This window comes from Meriones unguiculatus, chromosome 2 (genome assembly GCF_030254825.1).
Source record: "Meriones unguiculatus strain TT.TT164.6M chromosome 2, Bangor_MerUng_6.1, whole genome shotgun sequence".
Lineage (NCBI taxonomy): Eukaryota > Metazoa > Chordata > Mammalia > Rodentia > Muridae > Meriones > Meriones unguiculatus.
Genome location: NC_083350.1, coordinates 161,877,313 through 161,889,337, shown reverse-complemented (window position 1 = coordinate 161,889,337; position 12,025 = coordinate 161,877,313).

Below are 12,025 nucleotides of genomic sequence, written 5' to 3'. Positions count from 1 at the left end.
TCACGCCTCCGGCTGGCCTGCAAGACTCGACTACGCATGGGCAGAGGGGGAGCCGCTACAGCTCTGGACTCTATAGATGCGCACTCTTGTCCGAAACAATATTTTTGCCTGATGCCAGTGAGTGTGAACAGTTTCATATGAACAGTGCGTGTGGCGGCTCCTTTAATCAAGATTTTGGAATCGCTCTGTTTTGTGCTGAGATTTAACACACTGGCCCCGTTCTCTCAGCTGAGAAACTGCCGCAGTGAAGAAGTTCCTGGTGGCTGCTGACATGAAAACCAAACCCCATATTCATTCAGTGCTGAAAAGATCCATCTCTTGTTACTGTGTCCAGGTTTTTCTAATGCTTAGAAGCCTGATGTGTGGTGACATGTCTCACTTGAACACAACACGAAAGGGCTTTGTGTGACCCACCACTGCAGGTGGTCTGTCTCCCAGCAAGGGTATCCTGAGCTACTGTTGCATTCCGCCCTAGGGGTCTGATTTAGGTCATCAGAGTATGGAAAAGGCGTCTTGTGCCTCTCTGCTGTTTGGATGGAAAGAGATGAGATAAATTGTTTTGAAGACCCTTCTTCATCCATGATTCCACCAACTGCGGGCTGAGAATATTAGAAAACGCCAGCCAGGTGTTGTAGCGCCTTCCTCTAACCCCAGTACTGGGGAGACAGAGGCAGAAGGGTCTTTCCCGAGGCCAGCCTGGTCTTTCTAGCCAATTCCAGGAGAGCCAGGACCCAAACAAACAAAAGAGGAGAAAACTGCATCATTATTAAGCAAGGGCAGACCCCCAACCCCCTCTCTCATCCCCTGAATAATATTAGACACTATCCACACCGTGCTAGGTATTACAAGGGGAGTGGTCCTTATCTAAAGCCTTCAGGCCTGAAACCTTCAGCAAATGTAGGAATGTCTTCATATGTAAAATGAGATGAGACTTGAATCTAAGCGTAAGATTCATTCTAGACAACAGAGTGGTGAGATTTAGCCCTTACACACAATATTCATTTATGTTCATAAACACCATAGTCTCAGAACCTGAAGGTGATTTTATGCAGATTTTTAAAATAAATTTGCATGCCTCCCCATAGGCTATTGGGTATGGAGAAGGGATCCTGTGAAGGTCAGTAAAGAAGTTTCAAGTTTTGGAAGAGTTTAGATTTTCAGATTAGCTATTCTCCACCTTCATGAGCAATCTGGATCTGATTGAAAGGAAACGTTGTTTATGTGCAAAACCAACAGCCTTTTCTATAAACGACCTGAGTGCCATCGTATCTGAGTATCTGCAGGGGTCCTGAAATCAATCCTCTGATTATGCAGTGAAATCTGTACATGTGTGCATTTTAATAAGCCTAAATTCCACCTTTCTGCTGCTTTTCACCTCATCAGGGCCTGAGGATAAGTAAATGTCTGAAGCACAAGGCCTGCTTGTCAGTGTGAGATGTGGGACACAGGTGAAGTCATGACCAAACGTGGGGGTGTGGTATGAACTGAAGCCACTTGGAACATTTTTCTCTTGATCGGTAACCAGCTTTCCTTTGTGCCGGGGGTGGGGAACAGCAACTGTGAGGCTAGAATAACTAGCACACACGTATTTAGTTTGAATTAAACATGGCGCTAAGGTTATGTGAAAGAAAGTCATTCCTAAGTTGGCAGTGGAGTAATTTTTTTTGTTGTTGCGTCTAGAGTGTGAAAGTCCAAAATTGCAAAGAGTCAACCTAGATATTTTAATTTTCAGCATCTCAAAAGAAAGCTTAATTTTTAAGTGCACAGATATTAGTGTTTTACGGTGAATCTCCCTGAAGGGGATTTGGCCCTCCCCTGTTTGACACTGGCAATGTCCAGGGACACTGAGGTGAACTGGCTTCCAGTTGGCATTGGCAGAGTTACATGATGCTGCCAAATATTCTGCATTGATCAAGGAAGCCTTAGAAGTCTCTTCTCAAAGTGGTGTTAGTGTTGGAGAGTAAAAGCCTGCTAGTCAACATGGGCATGATAAAAGAATATAAGCCATTGATTTCCTGTGTCACCTCTAACCTTCTCAACCTATGCTCGTGTGTGTCACCAGAGACAAGTGGACAGATGACACTTTCCACAGTTCCTACCACATCAGTAAACCAAGCATAGTACCATGATATAACTAATGCTAATTCTACATTGATAAACTAGGAAAATGCATCCAGAATTACCAATTCAGTCTATCATACAAGACAGCTAGGAGGCTTGTGAGTCTTACTTGATTCCCCTAAGTAAATTACAATTGTATTTTTTTTTCTCTTTCTTTCTCTTTCAGGACTGGAGATTGAACCCTGGACCTCATGCTCACTAGGTAAGTGCTATACTAATGAGGGCTACCTCAGCCCTCGTATTTACTTTTCATTTTGAGATGGGGTCTTACTAAGCTGCTCAAGCTGGCCTAGAAGCTGTGATGCTCCTGCCTGCTGTGTAGCTAGCACTGCAGACATGTGTCACCAGGCCCATTTAATTGCATATATTCAAATGGACTCTTGTATTTAAAAAAACAAAGCAAAACAAAACCTCCAAACTTGCACAGTTTCGAAATCTTCAATGTTGATATGTCGTAGTGACTATTACAAACCATGTGTCTAAGGTTGCTGATTATCTACCTTATTGAAAGTTGTCTCTTTTCAAAGAAAATGGGACTAAAAGAGGGTGTTTTCATAAGACTTTAACCACAAAACCTGAAAGCCAGAAAATTCACCACTTTCAGTCGTTATACTTAAAACCTTTCCTAGGTAAAACACTACTAAACACACCTATATGTTTTATATATATGTGTGTGTGTGTGTGTGTGTTATATATCACCTATATGTTTATATATGTGTGTGTATACCACCTTTGCAATAAGCATGACTACCAGCCCTCCACTAACCATTATAGAATTATAAGTTCCATTGTAGAATTATAAACAGAAATGTTTCTGTAATGTGCCAACTTCTGCTTCAGTTTTCATCTCCTGTTGGCAGTTCAACAAAGAATAGCCAGAACCAAGGCTTAAAACAGAAGTCAGAATATGAACTCCTTGTCTTAAAACCTCCACTGAAAATGCTCCAGGACCTCACCTGTGTCCAACAAGGAGCTCTCACCTCTCTGGCTCTGTTTTTCAGTGTTCTCATCTCTCAGGGTCTAATCATGAAGCTTCTTCTCGTGGTTCCTTCTTGCTTTTATTTTCCTTCCAGGTTTCCATTTTGTAGCTCTCTCCTGTGGTGCCATCTCCTGGGAAACTCCCACCAGAACGGAGCACCTTACCCTATTTTTCTGTACACTGTTTACACTGATGTAAATAGCAATATTCTGGGGCGTTCCCCCCCCCATCCCTAAAATAAAGACCTATAAAAACCCTGACTCATAGCCGGCATTAAGATATTTGAATCAAAATGAATTTTGGAGCTGAAAAGTTTGCTTAGCAGTTAAGAGTAGCGGCTGTTCCTACAGAGGACCCATCGTCAGTTCCCAGAACCCACATGGCATCTCATGACCACTTGTACCTCTGGTTCCAGGGTATCTAATGCTTTCTTGTAGCCTCCCAGGATTTCTACATGCACATAATACACAAACAAACACACACACACACACCAAACGCAATACACACGTGCAAAATACACACACATTTTCTCCCACATATACAAACATGCACACACAGAATCACACACACACAATCACAGGCACACATCTCTGTCACACAATATATATAAAATATGTTTTAAGAAAGGGACAAATTAAGAACATCCAGTAGTTGATTTGCAAAAGTGGACTTTCTTTATGTCTTTAAAGATATGGGTCTATGATCTAGTCCATTTCATACTGCCACCCAATGCATACTGAGACACAAAAGATACAGTTTGTTGGAAAGGGAAAAATTGCAAAATCAAAATGAGTTCACTGTCAAAGCAAATGTGCTGTCATCACATGGGTAGCATCACCCAGAGAGGAAAGGGCCAGTTTTGTCTTGTCCTTTTCATACTTCAAAGTGGGCAAGAGCGCCTCTGCATAAAAACTTGAGTTTCTTCCTCAGTGTGACAGTAAAACCTACACTGTCATTCCCTCATCAGGCTTTCAAAACTCAGGGTTTATTCAGGGTTGACTTTCTTTTTTTTTTTTTTTTCAATGCAGTTTATTCAGGAACATTGAACAATCCTCGGACCCCGGGGAAAGCCAGCCCACAGCTTAAATAGCCTCTGGGTAGCCAACCCAGGCGTGCCACGGGGGCAATGCAGATAGGTCCACATACATGGAAGCAAGCCAGATCCTTGGCCTTAGCCAAATGTGGAGTTATTCGTGACAGAGAGCACTCACCATCGGGAAGGTGGAAGGCGGAAACCAGCTCCATCTTTAAGGCATAGCATTCCGCAGCTCTCTACAGTTCCCCCTTTTTGTTTTAGACGCATCAGGCAAGAGTAGAGGTCTGATCTCTGATATTAGAAATAAATTGGGACTTTGTACAGATGTTCATTTAGGTGTCATCCACCCAAAGAGCATCTTCACAATAGCCACAAATGATACAGGGTTGACTTTCAAGTCAACCAAATTACCCTCTTTTCCTTAACAGTGGCCCAGAATGCTCATAATGGTTTGCAGCAGAGGATCCACACAACTAGGCCGTGGAGCTGTGGAAAAAGCTGGATGAACAATCTGAAGCCCATAGAAGTCCCTGACTGCCCTTAAAGATAGCATCCGCCACTGAACCTCTGTGAGACAGCTCATTCCTCATCTGAGAGACCAGACCCCCTCTTGCTTGCATATCTCCTTTCAGCTTCTTGCTCCGCTCTGTGAGCCCGGAAGTGTGATTCTCACAGCTGCACCCTTAAGTTCACTCTGCTTGACCATGAGTGCTCTTGTCTCCCCTGTGGATCTCCCCACGGTGTGCACTGACCCGTGCTTTCTCTTGTGGGAAAATAAGACAAAGTGTAATGTATACCTAATGCCCTCTGCTGAGGACGATACATGTCTCCCTTAAAAGTAATCTGCTGAAATTCTAACTCTGAGATGATGGTTTTGAGAGGTGAGATCTTTGATAGGTCATTGTGTCATGAAGAAGGAGCCCTTGTTGATTACGCTAGTGCCCTTATGAAGAAGAGGCCTGAGAGGTCCCTCGACCTTTCCAGGCAGTGAGCACACAATGGAAGATACCATCTATAGAATTGGAATCATACCATCCGTAGCCCACTGAACCTTCCAACACACTGATCTTGGACTTGGGAGCTTCCAGAAATGGCAGAAATAAAATTCTGTTTCGTTTTGTTTTGTTTTTCTAAACCAGTTTGTAGTGTTTTGTTTGAGCAACTCAGTAAGGATCTTTGCTCTGGTCAACAATCTTAACTATTTTCCTATCACAGGGCAGAGACTGTTTTACTAGAATTCATATCCTAGTAACCAGATGTTGATAATACATTCTCCCCATGGGTTAAGAAGTATTTCCCTTGTGCAGCAAAAGAAGATTACATAGAAACTGATTATGCCCAGTACTGCGCAGACTGTAATCAATCTTGATATTTTTCCTATTACTAATATACTAACTTTCAAAAGCAGGAATCGGTTCTAGTAAAAACCTACCTCGTTTTTAACCTCGGTGCCCTGTAAGAGAGTATAGAACTAAACAGAAGTGATAGTAAAGCTCTGACTGAGTCTGAGTCACACAGCATTAGGGTGGCCCCATGTCCAGGCACAGCCACGCTGCTGGGCCGCTAGACTCAGCAGATTCCTCGGAGCTTCTGTGGCTGCGCTGCCTGAGAAAACAGTCACAGAGGGAAGTGTTTTCCTTTAGCTGCAGTGACAACTGGGCTAAGCCAGCAGGAATTTCTGTCACCAAAGATTCAGGCAACCTTAAAAGGAGATGTTTCTTGTCTATGAATGTTGGGGTTGCTGTGAAGTAGAAAGGGGACATCTTGTGAATAGCTGAATGCATAGTGACAGGAGAGAAAAGTCTACTGAATTACCAAGATTGGATGTGTGTCTGCGTGTCTGTGTATAAAGGATAAAGATGTGGGTATATATTGGTACTTAACACTGCCAATGCTTTGAACTTTTAGACGTCTCTTCTTACCACACTGCCCAGTTATAAAATGTTTCTGTAATTGTTTATCTTTCCTTCTTTGGTGGATGAAGCCAAACTTGCTCTTTGTATAACAGAAAAAAGCCTTTGTGTGGAGCTTCTGGCCCCTCACGTTAGCTACCTCTCCAGAATACTGAAGCAAGCAGCATTGACTCAGCAGATCAGGGGGCCCCAGACAGATGCAGGGGTTGGAAGCCTGAAGACTCCTGTCTTCCAGAGAGGACCAGGTGCTCAGAAGATAATAGGCCCAAGAAAAGACGTTGGGAAAAAAAAAAAACATACTGCTAAGTGTGGGGTGTGTTCAGCTGCCTTTAAAAATCAAAAGCAAAACGAGTTTGGGTACAAATAGCCCATTTTCAAGAAAAAAAAAACCTCGAAATTTAGGACTCTGAAAGGTGTAAAAAGTATTGGAAATTTAATTACCACTAGAGTCTCCAAAGCAAACACGAAACTGAGAAGTGTTTTGAACACTGCAAAGGCCACTAGGACCCAGATGGTGGCAGAAATCAACATGACTGTCAACTTTACTCCCTGGCAGAGTTTTTTTAAATATGTGTTTAGTGGCTTTCATGAGGAAGAAAAAAGGAATAGGCCTAAGAAATAAATTACACCTAGAAATTATGGCTATATTATATAGAATTCACTGTTCCTTATTTTTAAAATGTGTGTGAATGTGAGCTGCACTTGTGCATATGGGTACACGTGGGTGTGTGTGGAGGCCTGAAGATGGTGTTTTGTGTCATCTTCAATCACTTCCATCATATGTTTTAAGACAGGGTCTCTCATTGAATCTGGAGCTCACGATTTGCCTAGTCTGTCTGACCAGTGAACTCTAGAGATCATCCTGTCTCTGCTTCCCCAGTGCAGAGATTTCAAGACACACCATCATGCCCAGCTTTTTATGTCTATGTGGGGGCATCAGATGCCAATGCTTTACCAACTGAGCCATCTCCCCAGCCTTTTCCTGCTTTGTGGATGGAATTGTAATATCCACAAACCTGTAAAATTGGAAACAGCGATTTTTTTTCAAAGGGCCCTAAATGTACCTCTGGACATCAGTGTTTCCTCAGAGAATGAGCCCTGGAAGTTGTGTGTGTCCAAAGGACAGCATAGCCCTTAGCACCTGCTTTACATTTGAGAAAGGAGACTGGGAAGAGAGAGAAACCAAATGAAGCAAAGGCTACTGAGAAAAAGTGGGCAGGAGTGTTCCTCTCAGAAAGTAGAGTCAGAACCCAACCATTTCCCAGCCTACCATTTCTCTGGAAGAAGCTCTTCACTGTGCCTGCCCACTGAGGTTCCATAAAGGCCACAGATCTGTACATTCCTTCCCCATGTGACATTCTAGACATGTTTCACATTCAGACATAAACTCTGTATTACAGAGCAGTTTGGGCTTAGCTAGCATTGGACTATCAATGTATAGTCTATAAACTGATAGACTAAGAGATCAGCCTTTTATAAAGGTATTAATGGAAATGCAAAGCAATTTAGTTAAAAACAAATCACTGGTCTAGTTATGGTCAGAAGATTTGGAGGTAGAGTTGGATTCAATTTTGAATGCTAGTTGTAAATCCCTTGGCCAGGGAGCACTACTATCCATGGATGGCCTGATTTATCTGTGTGCTTATGAAGATTTTAGTAAATACTAGTTACTGAAATACCCAATACCTCTAAGATTTGCTTGGTGAAATATGAATGCTTTACTAAGTAAAATCCAAATCTCAGTGGCCAAACAGAACACATACAAAGATGGATGCTTGATTCACACAAGCAGCAGACGAGGCTTAACATGGTGAGCAGGAAGACTCTATATGTGATGATTCCAGAACCCGAGAGTCTTCCAGTTTTGTGGAGCTACTGCACATCAGGACTTTGAGACTTGCTTCCTTGGAATGTGTGGTGCTAGCAGTTCAGAAGCTGAAGCAGGAGGATGGCCAGTTCAAGGCTAGCCTAGGTGCTCTTGCTTGCATTTCTGTTGCTGTGGCACAAAATGCTAACCAAAGCAACTCAGGAAGCAAAGGGTGCATTTGTTTCCTTTTCTTCCACAACCTTCTAGCTCAGACTTGAAGTAGGTGCCAAGGATCGTGGCATCCTTCGGGTATTTAGGACTTTCAGGGTTCATTCTCTGAATAAACATGGATGTCAAAAGGTACTGTTAGAGCCCTTTTAAAAATCACTGTGGCACTACTTTATAGTTTCTTGGATAATATAATTTCATCAATATAGCAGCAGGAGCTGAGGAGATGGCTCAGTTAGGAAGGTCTTGTCTGACTGAGGCTCTGAGTTTGATCCCCAGCATCCGCATTTAAAAAGTGTAATTCAAATGCTTGTAAGAATGAAGCTCAATAAAATGAGATCAACAACAATGTGAAATTACACTAATGTACAGCATCCATAAAAATTATATTGTTGTAGTAAAAAAAAAAATGAGTGTGGGCTATATATTACTCTTATTTTCCCCATGATTGTTATGGCAGTATTATTTAACCTGCTATTACAATCAAATAAGATACAGACACCTGTTAGATTTTATAATTGCCTTCTATCCATAATCTTAAGATACTTACTTGTGTTCTTCATCTGGGCCTTTTCACCCCATTATTGGAGTCCTTCCTCCTGGCCCACATGTTTTCTTCTCCATGCTAACCAATTGTGGTGTTCTCCCTCCTCTCTTCCAGTCCGTCTCTTTTCCAAGATTCTCCTGTCCTCTAAATCCCGAAAACCTTAGCTATGCCTACCCCATTCTGCCCTGCCCAGGTATAGGCCGTTTAATCAGCCAATCAGGTAGGTTTACACAACAAGGATAGGTATGCCGAGGCAGTAACCAGCATCAATATGAACGCATCAGACCAAAACCCAACAATTCCCCTTTTATGAAGTAGGGCTAATAACAATATTTAGCCCAACACTCATTTTTATTTACAACATCATACAATGGGCAGAAAATGAGATCAGAAACCAGGGGAGAAATCAGTTATAGAAACAGAAGAGATAAAACAGAAAATAAGCACATTAAAACCATTGTTGTGCTTATAATACATCCAAAAGGCATCAAAGATCAGGATGGAGAGGAGGCATAGCCAACGATGATGATCTTGAATGTTTCTGTGTGCTAGTCCTAGAAATGGCATACATGCCTCATGCTTATTAGTCTGTCTGTACATGGTGATACCTGTCTGTGGAGGCAGCACTTCAGAAGCTGAAGCAGGAGGATGACAAGTTTCCAGATGTGAGTTCCAGCTTACTTTTCTGTTATGATATAACACTAACAGAAGTGCAGAAGAGGGGTGGGCTTATTTGATTTACATTTCCACGTCATAGGCCGTCATTGAGTAAAGTCGGGCGAGAGCTTGAAGCAGAGATCATGAGAGAATGCGGCTGGCTGGCTTGCTCGAGTACCTTCCATATATACATCCCAGGACCACCTGCCTAGGAGTGGCAATGCCAGGGTGGAGTAGGCCTGCCTCTATAAAGCAGCTATCCAGAAACTGCCCTGCAGGCTGTAATGGGAATTTTAGTTTCCTTGTAAACTCAGTGATGTTATGAAAATATCTTTTTGTTTTAATCCAAAGTGTGGGGTTTTAGTTGGGCTTTAGCTTGTCCACAGCTGTTAATTGTCTGGTGCGAGGCATGACTTCCGCCAGCTGGTAAAGGCCTTCCACATGCAGCATGGAGAGGAGAGTGTTCCAGGGCTCCCGGTGTGGTGTGTGGCAGTTTGGAGACCTGGCACAGCGGCATGAAGGAGACTGCTGGCTGTATTTGCTGTTGACGGAGATTGGTACAGCCCTAACCTCCTCCCCTCCCCCAAACAGCCGGGAGAAGTAAAGGGGCTGCCTCTTCTCCCCACTAACCTTCTCTCTCTTCTGCTTAGGGTTTAAGGGGTTGGTGGAAGGGAGGTAGAGGCCTAAACTCCCCAAATAAAATAGAGGGGTTTTTTTTTTTAAAAAAGAAAATGAGCACTGCAGCAGACACTCCCACTGATGGAGACTGTTCAACTGTGGTTCCCTCCTCCTACATGCGTCCAGTTTACAACCAAGATCAGCCACCGCCCTAACCAAGACACCAGGAAGACACGAAAGGATGCATCTGCTTGATACAGGGTCACATACAATTCTTCGGCTGTCACTAAACACAGCTGTGCGCTCCTGAACCCAGTGGTTATGAACGACACACTGGTAAACAGAATGCTTCCCACCCATGAAACACAATCCGCGTGTGCACTCCTTGGAGAAAGAAAACTGCTGGTTGAGTATAAAGCAATCTGGGCCGCAGTCCACCAGTTTGATTACCAAATACTCTGTTTTGTTTTGTTTTGTTTTGTTTTGTTTTGTTTCGTTTCTTCAGAAACTGTACTCAATTCCTCAGCAAGGAAGACAAGTCAAAGCTCTGTATCCCCACTTTATCCAGGCTAACGCAAAGAAATACACTGGTTGAAAAACCAAAAGAGATTTTTATGTTGAACTTTAATACATTTTTCTTTGCTTTAAAAATATTTTAGCATCAAGTGGATAAGTTCTTTTAATTTTGGCCTGGAAGGAGTGGCAGAGCCAAATTTATCCATTCACTGTGACTAAAGAGAAGGGCAGATGAAAATAGATGAAACATGCTTGCAGGCATGAGGGAGTGATCCTTGAGGAGGAAGCAAGCCCTGCCAGAGCCCGTAGTTCCTCCCCTACACCAGCTTCAGAGAAGGAAGTCCCATGCTAACGGGACAATTTCCACAGCTGAGCAGACAGAAGCCGGAGAAAGAGGCTGGTGTTGAGGAACACAAAGCGGAATGCAAGTCTGCACATGAGCCCCTGCAGGACACTGAGGAGCAGTGAGGCAGAAAGCCTGCAAGCTGGGGCATCCATGTGGGGCCAGGCAGAGCTGAGTGCCTGTTGTGTCACTCAGGCATCTTCACTAAGGCCTCAGGCTAGCTATATAATGGTAACCTACCTCACAGGAAGTTTTCTCACTCTGACAGAAGTCTGGAAGGTTAAGCAGAGCTGTTAAGTAATTTAAATGCTCATGAGAACATTGTTATCAGCAATGTGAGATTATTGATGCTCAGCATCCAATAAAAATGTATATAGATATAAAAAGCAGAGCATGAGACCCAAAGTCAGGAAAAAAAAAAATCAGTTTCTAGAAACAAACTTGGACAAGAAATAAAGGAAGAGAAAGTAAGTACACTAAAGCCATTATTCCATTTTATTATGACTATATTTTATTCTTTGAGAATTTCGTACATCAGACAATGTATTTAGCTCATACATAATAGTACTTCCTCCCAGTTCCCAGATCTCCCCATAACGCCTTCCCAACTGCGTACCTTTGAGTGTACATGTATACACAGAGTACATACATACGCCCTTGAAGCCAGCTAGTGCTCCCTGTAAATGCATGGATGTGGGGCCATCTACTGGAGCACTGTGAACCTACCAAGGACACCCTCAAAAGAAAAAGGACTCTCCCTCTCCCAGCAGCCCTCTCTGTCACTAGCTCCTCAGCTAGGGGTGGGGTCCATGTGTCCCTCCACCATAGGAGCTGGATGTTCACTGGCTTGATCTTGCGCAGGTTTTGTGCAGGCAGCCATAGCTGAGTTCACGACTGCAGCATTGGTCCTGTCATCTGCACATTCATGCACATATTAAGCATATATACATGTATATATATGTTTATATATATATATATGCACATAAATCCCTCAGTTGTAAAAGACATATTACAAATAAAAGAAAATGAATGACATGTCTTATCAGATACAGCTCAAAACATCACTGACTAAAACATGCACAGGAAATTGAAATTCCAATAATCCCTCTTATCAAAACAGTCAAGTAAGTTGTGTGGATTTTTCTGACCTCCATTACAGATAGAATAACCATTCAAGTCATGAAATTCCCGGAACATGAATAGAACTCAATAAAGTTCATGGGGACTAAAACAACGCTCTTCTCTTACTGTCATGCTTTT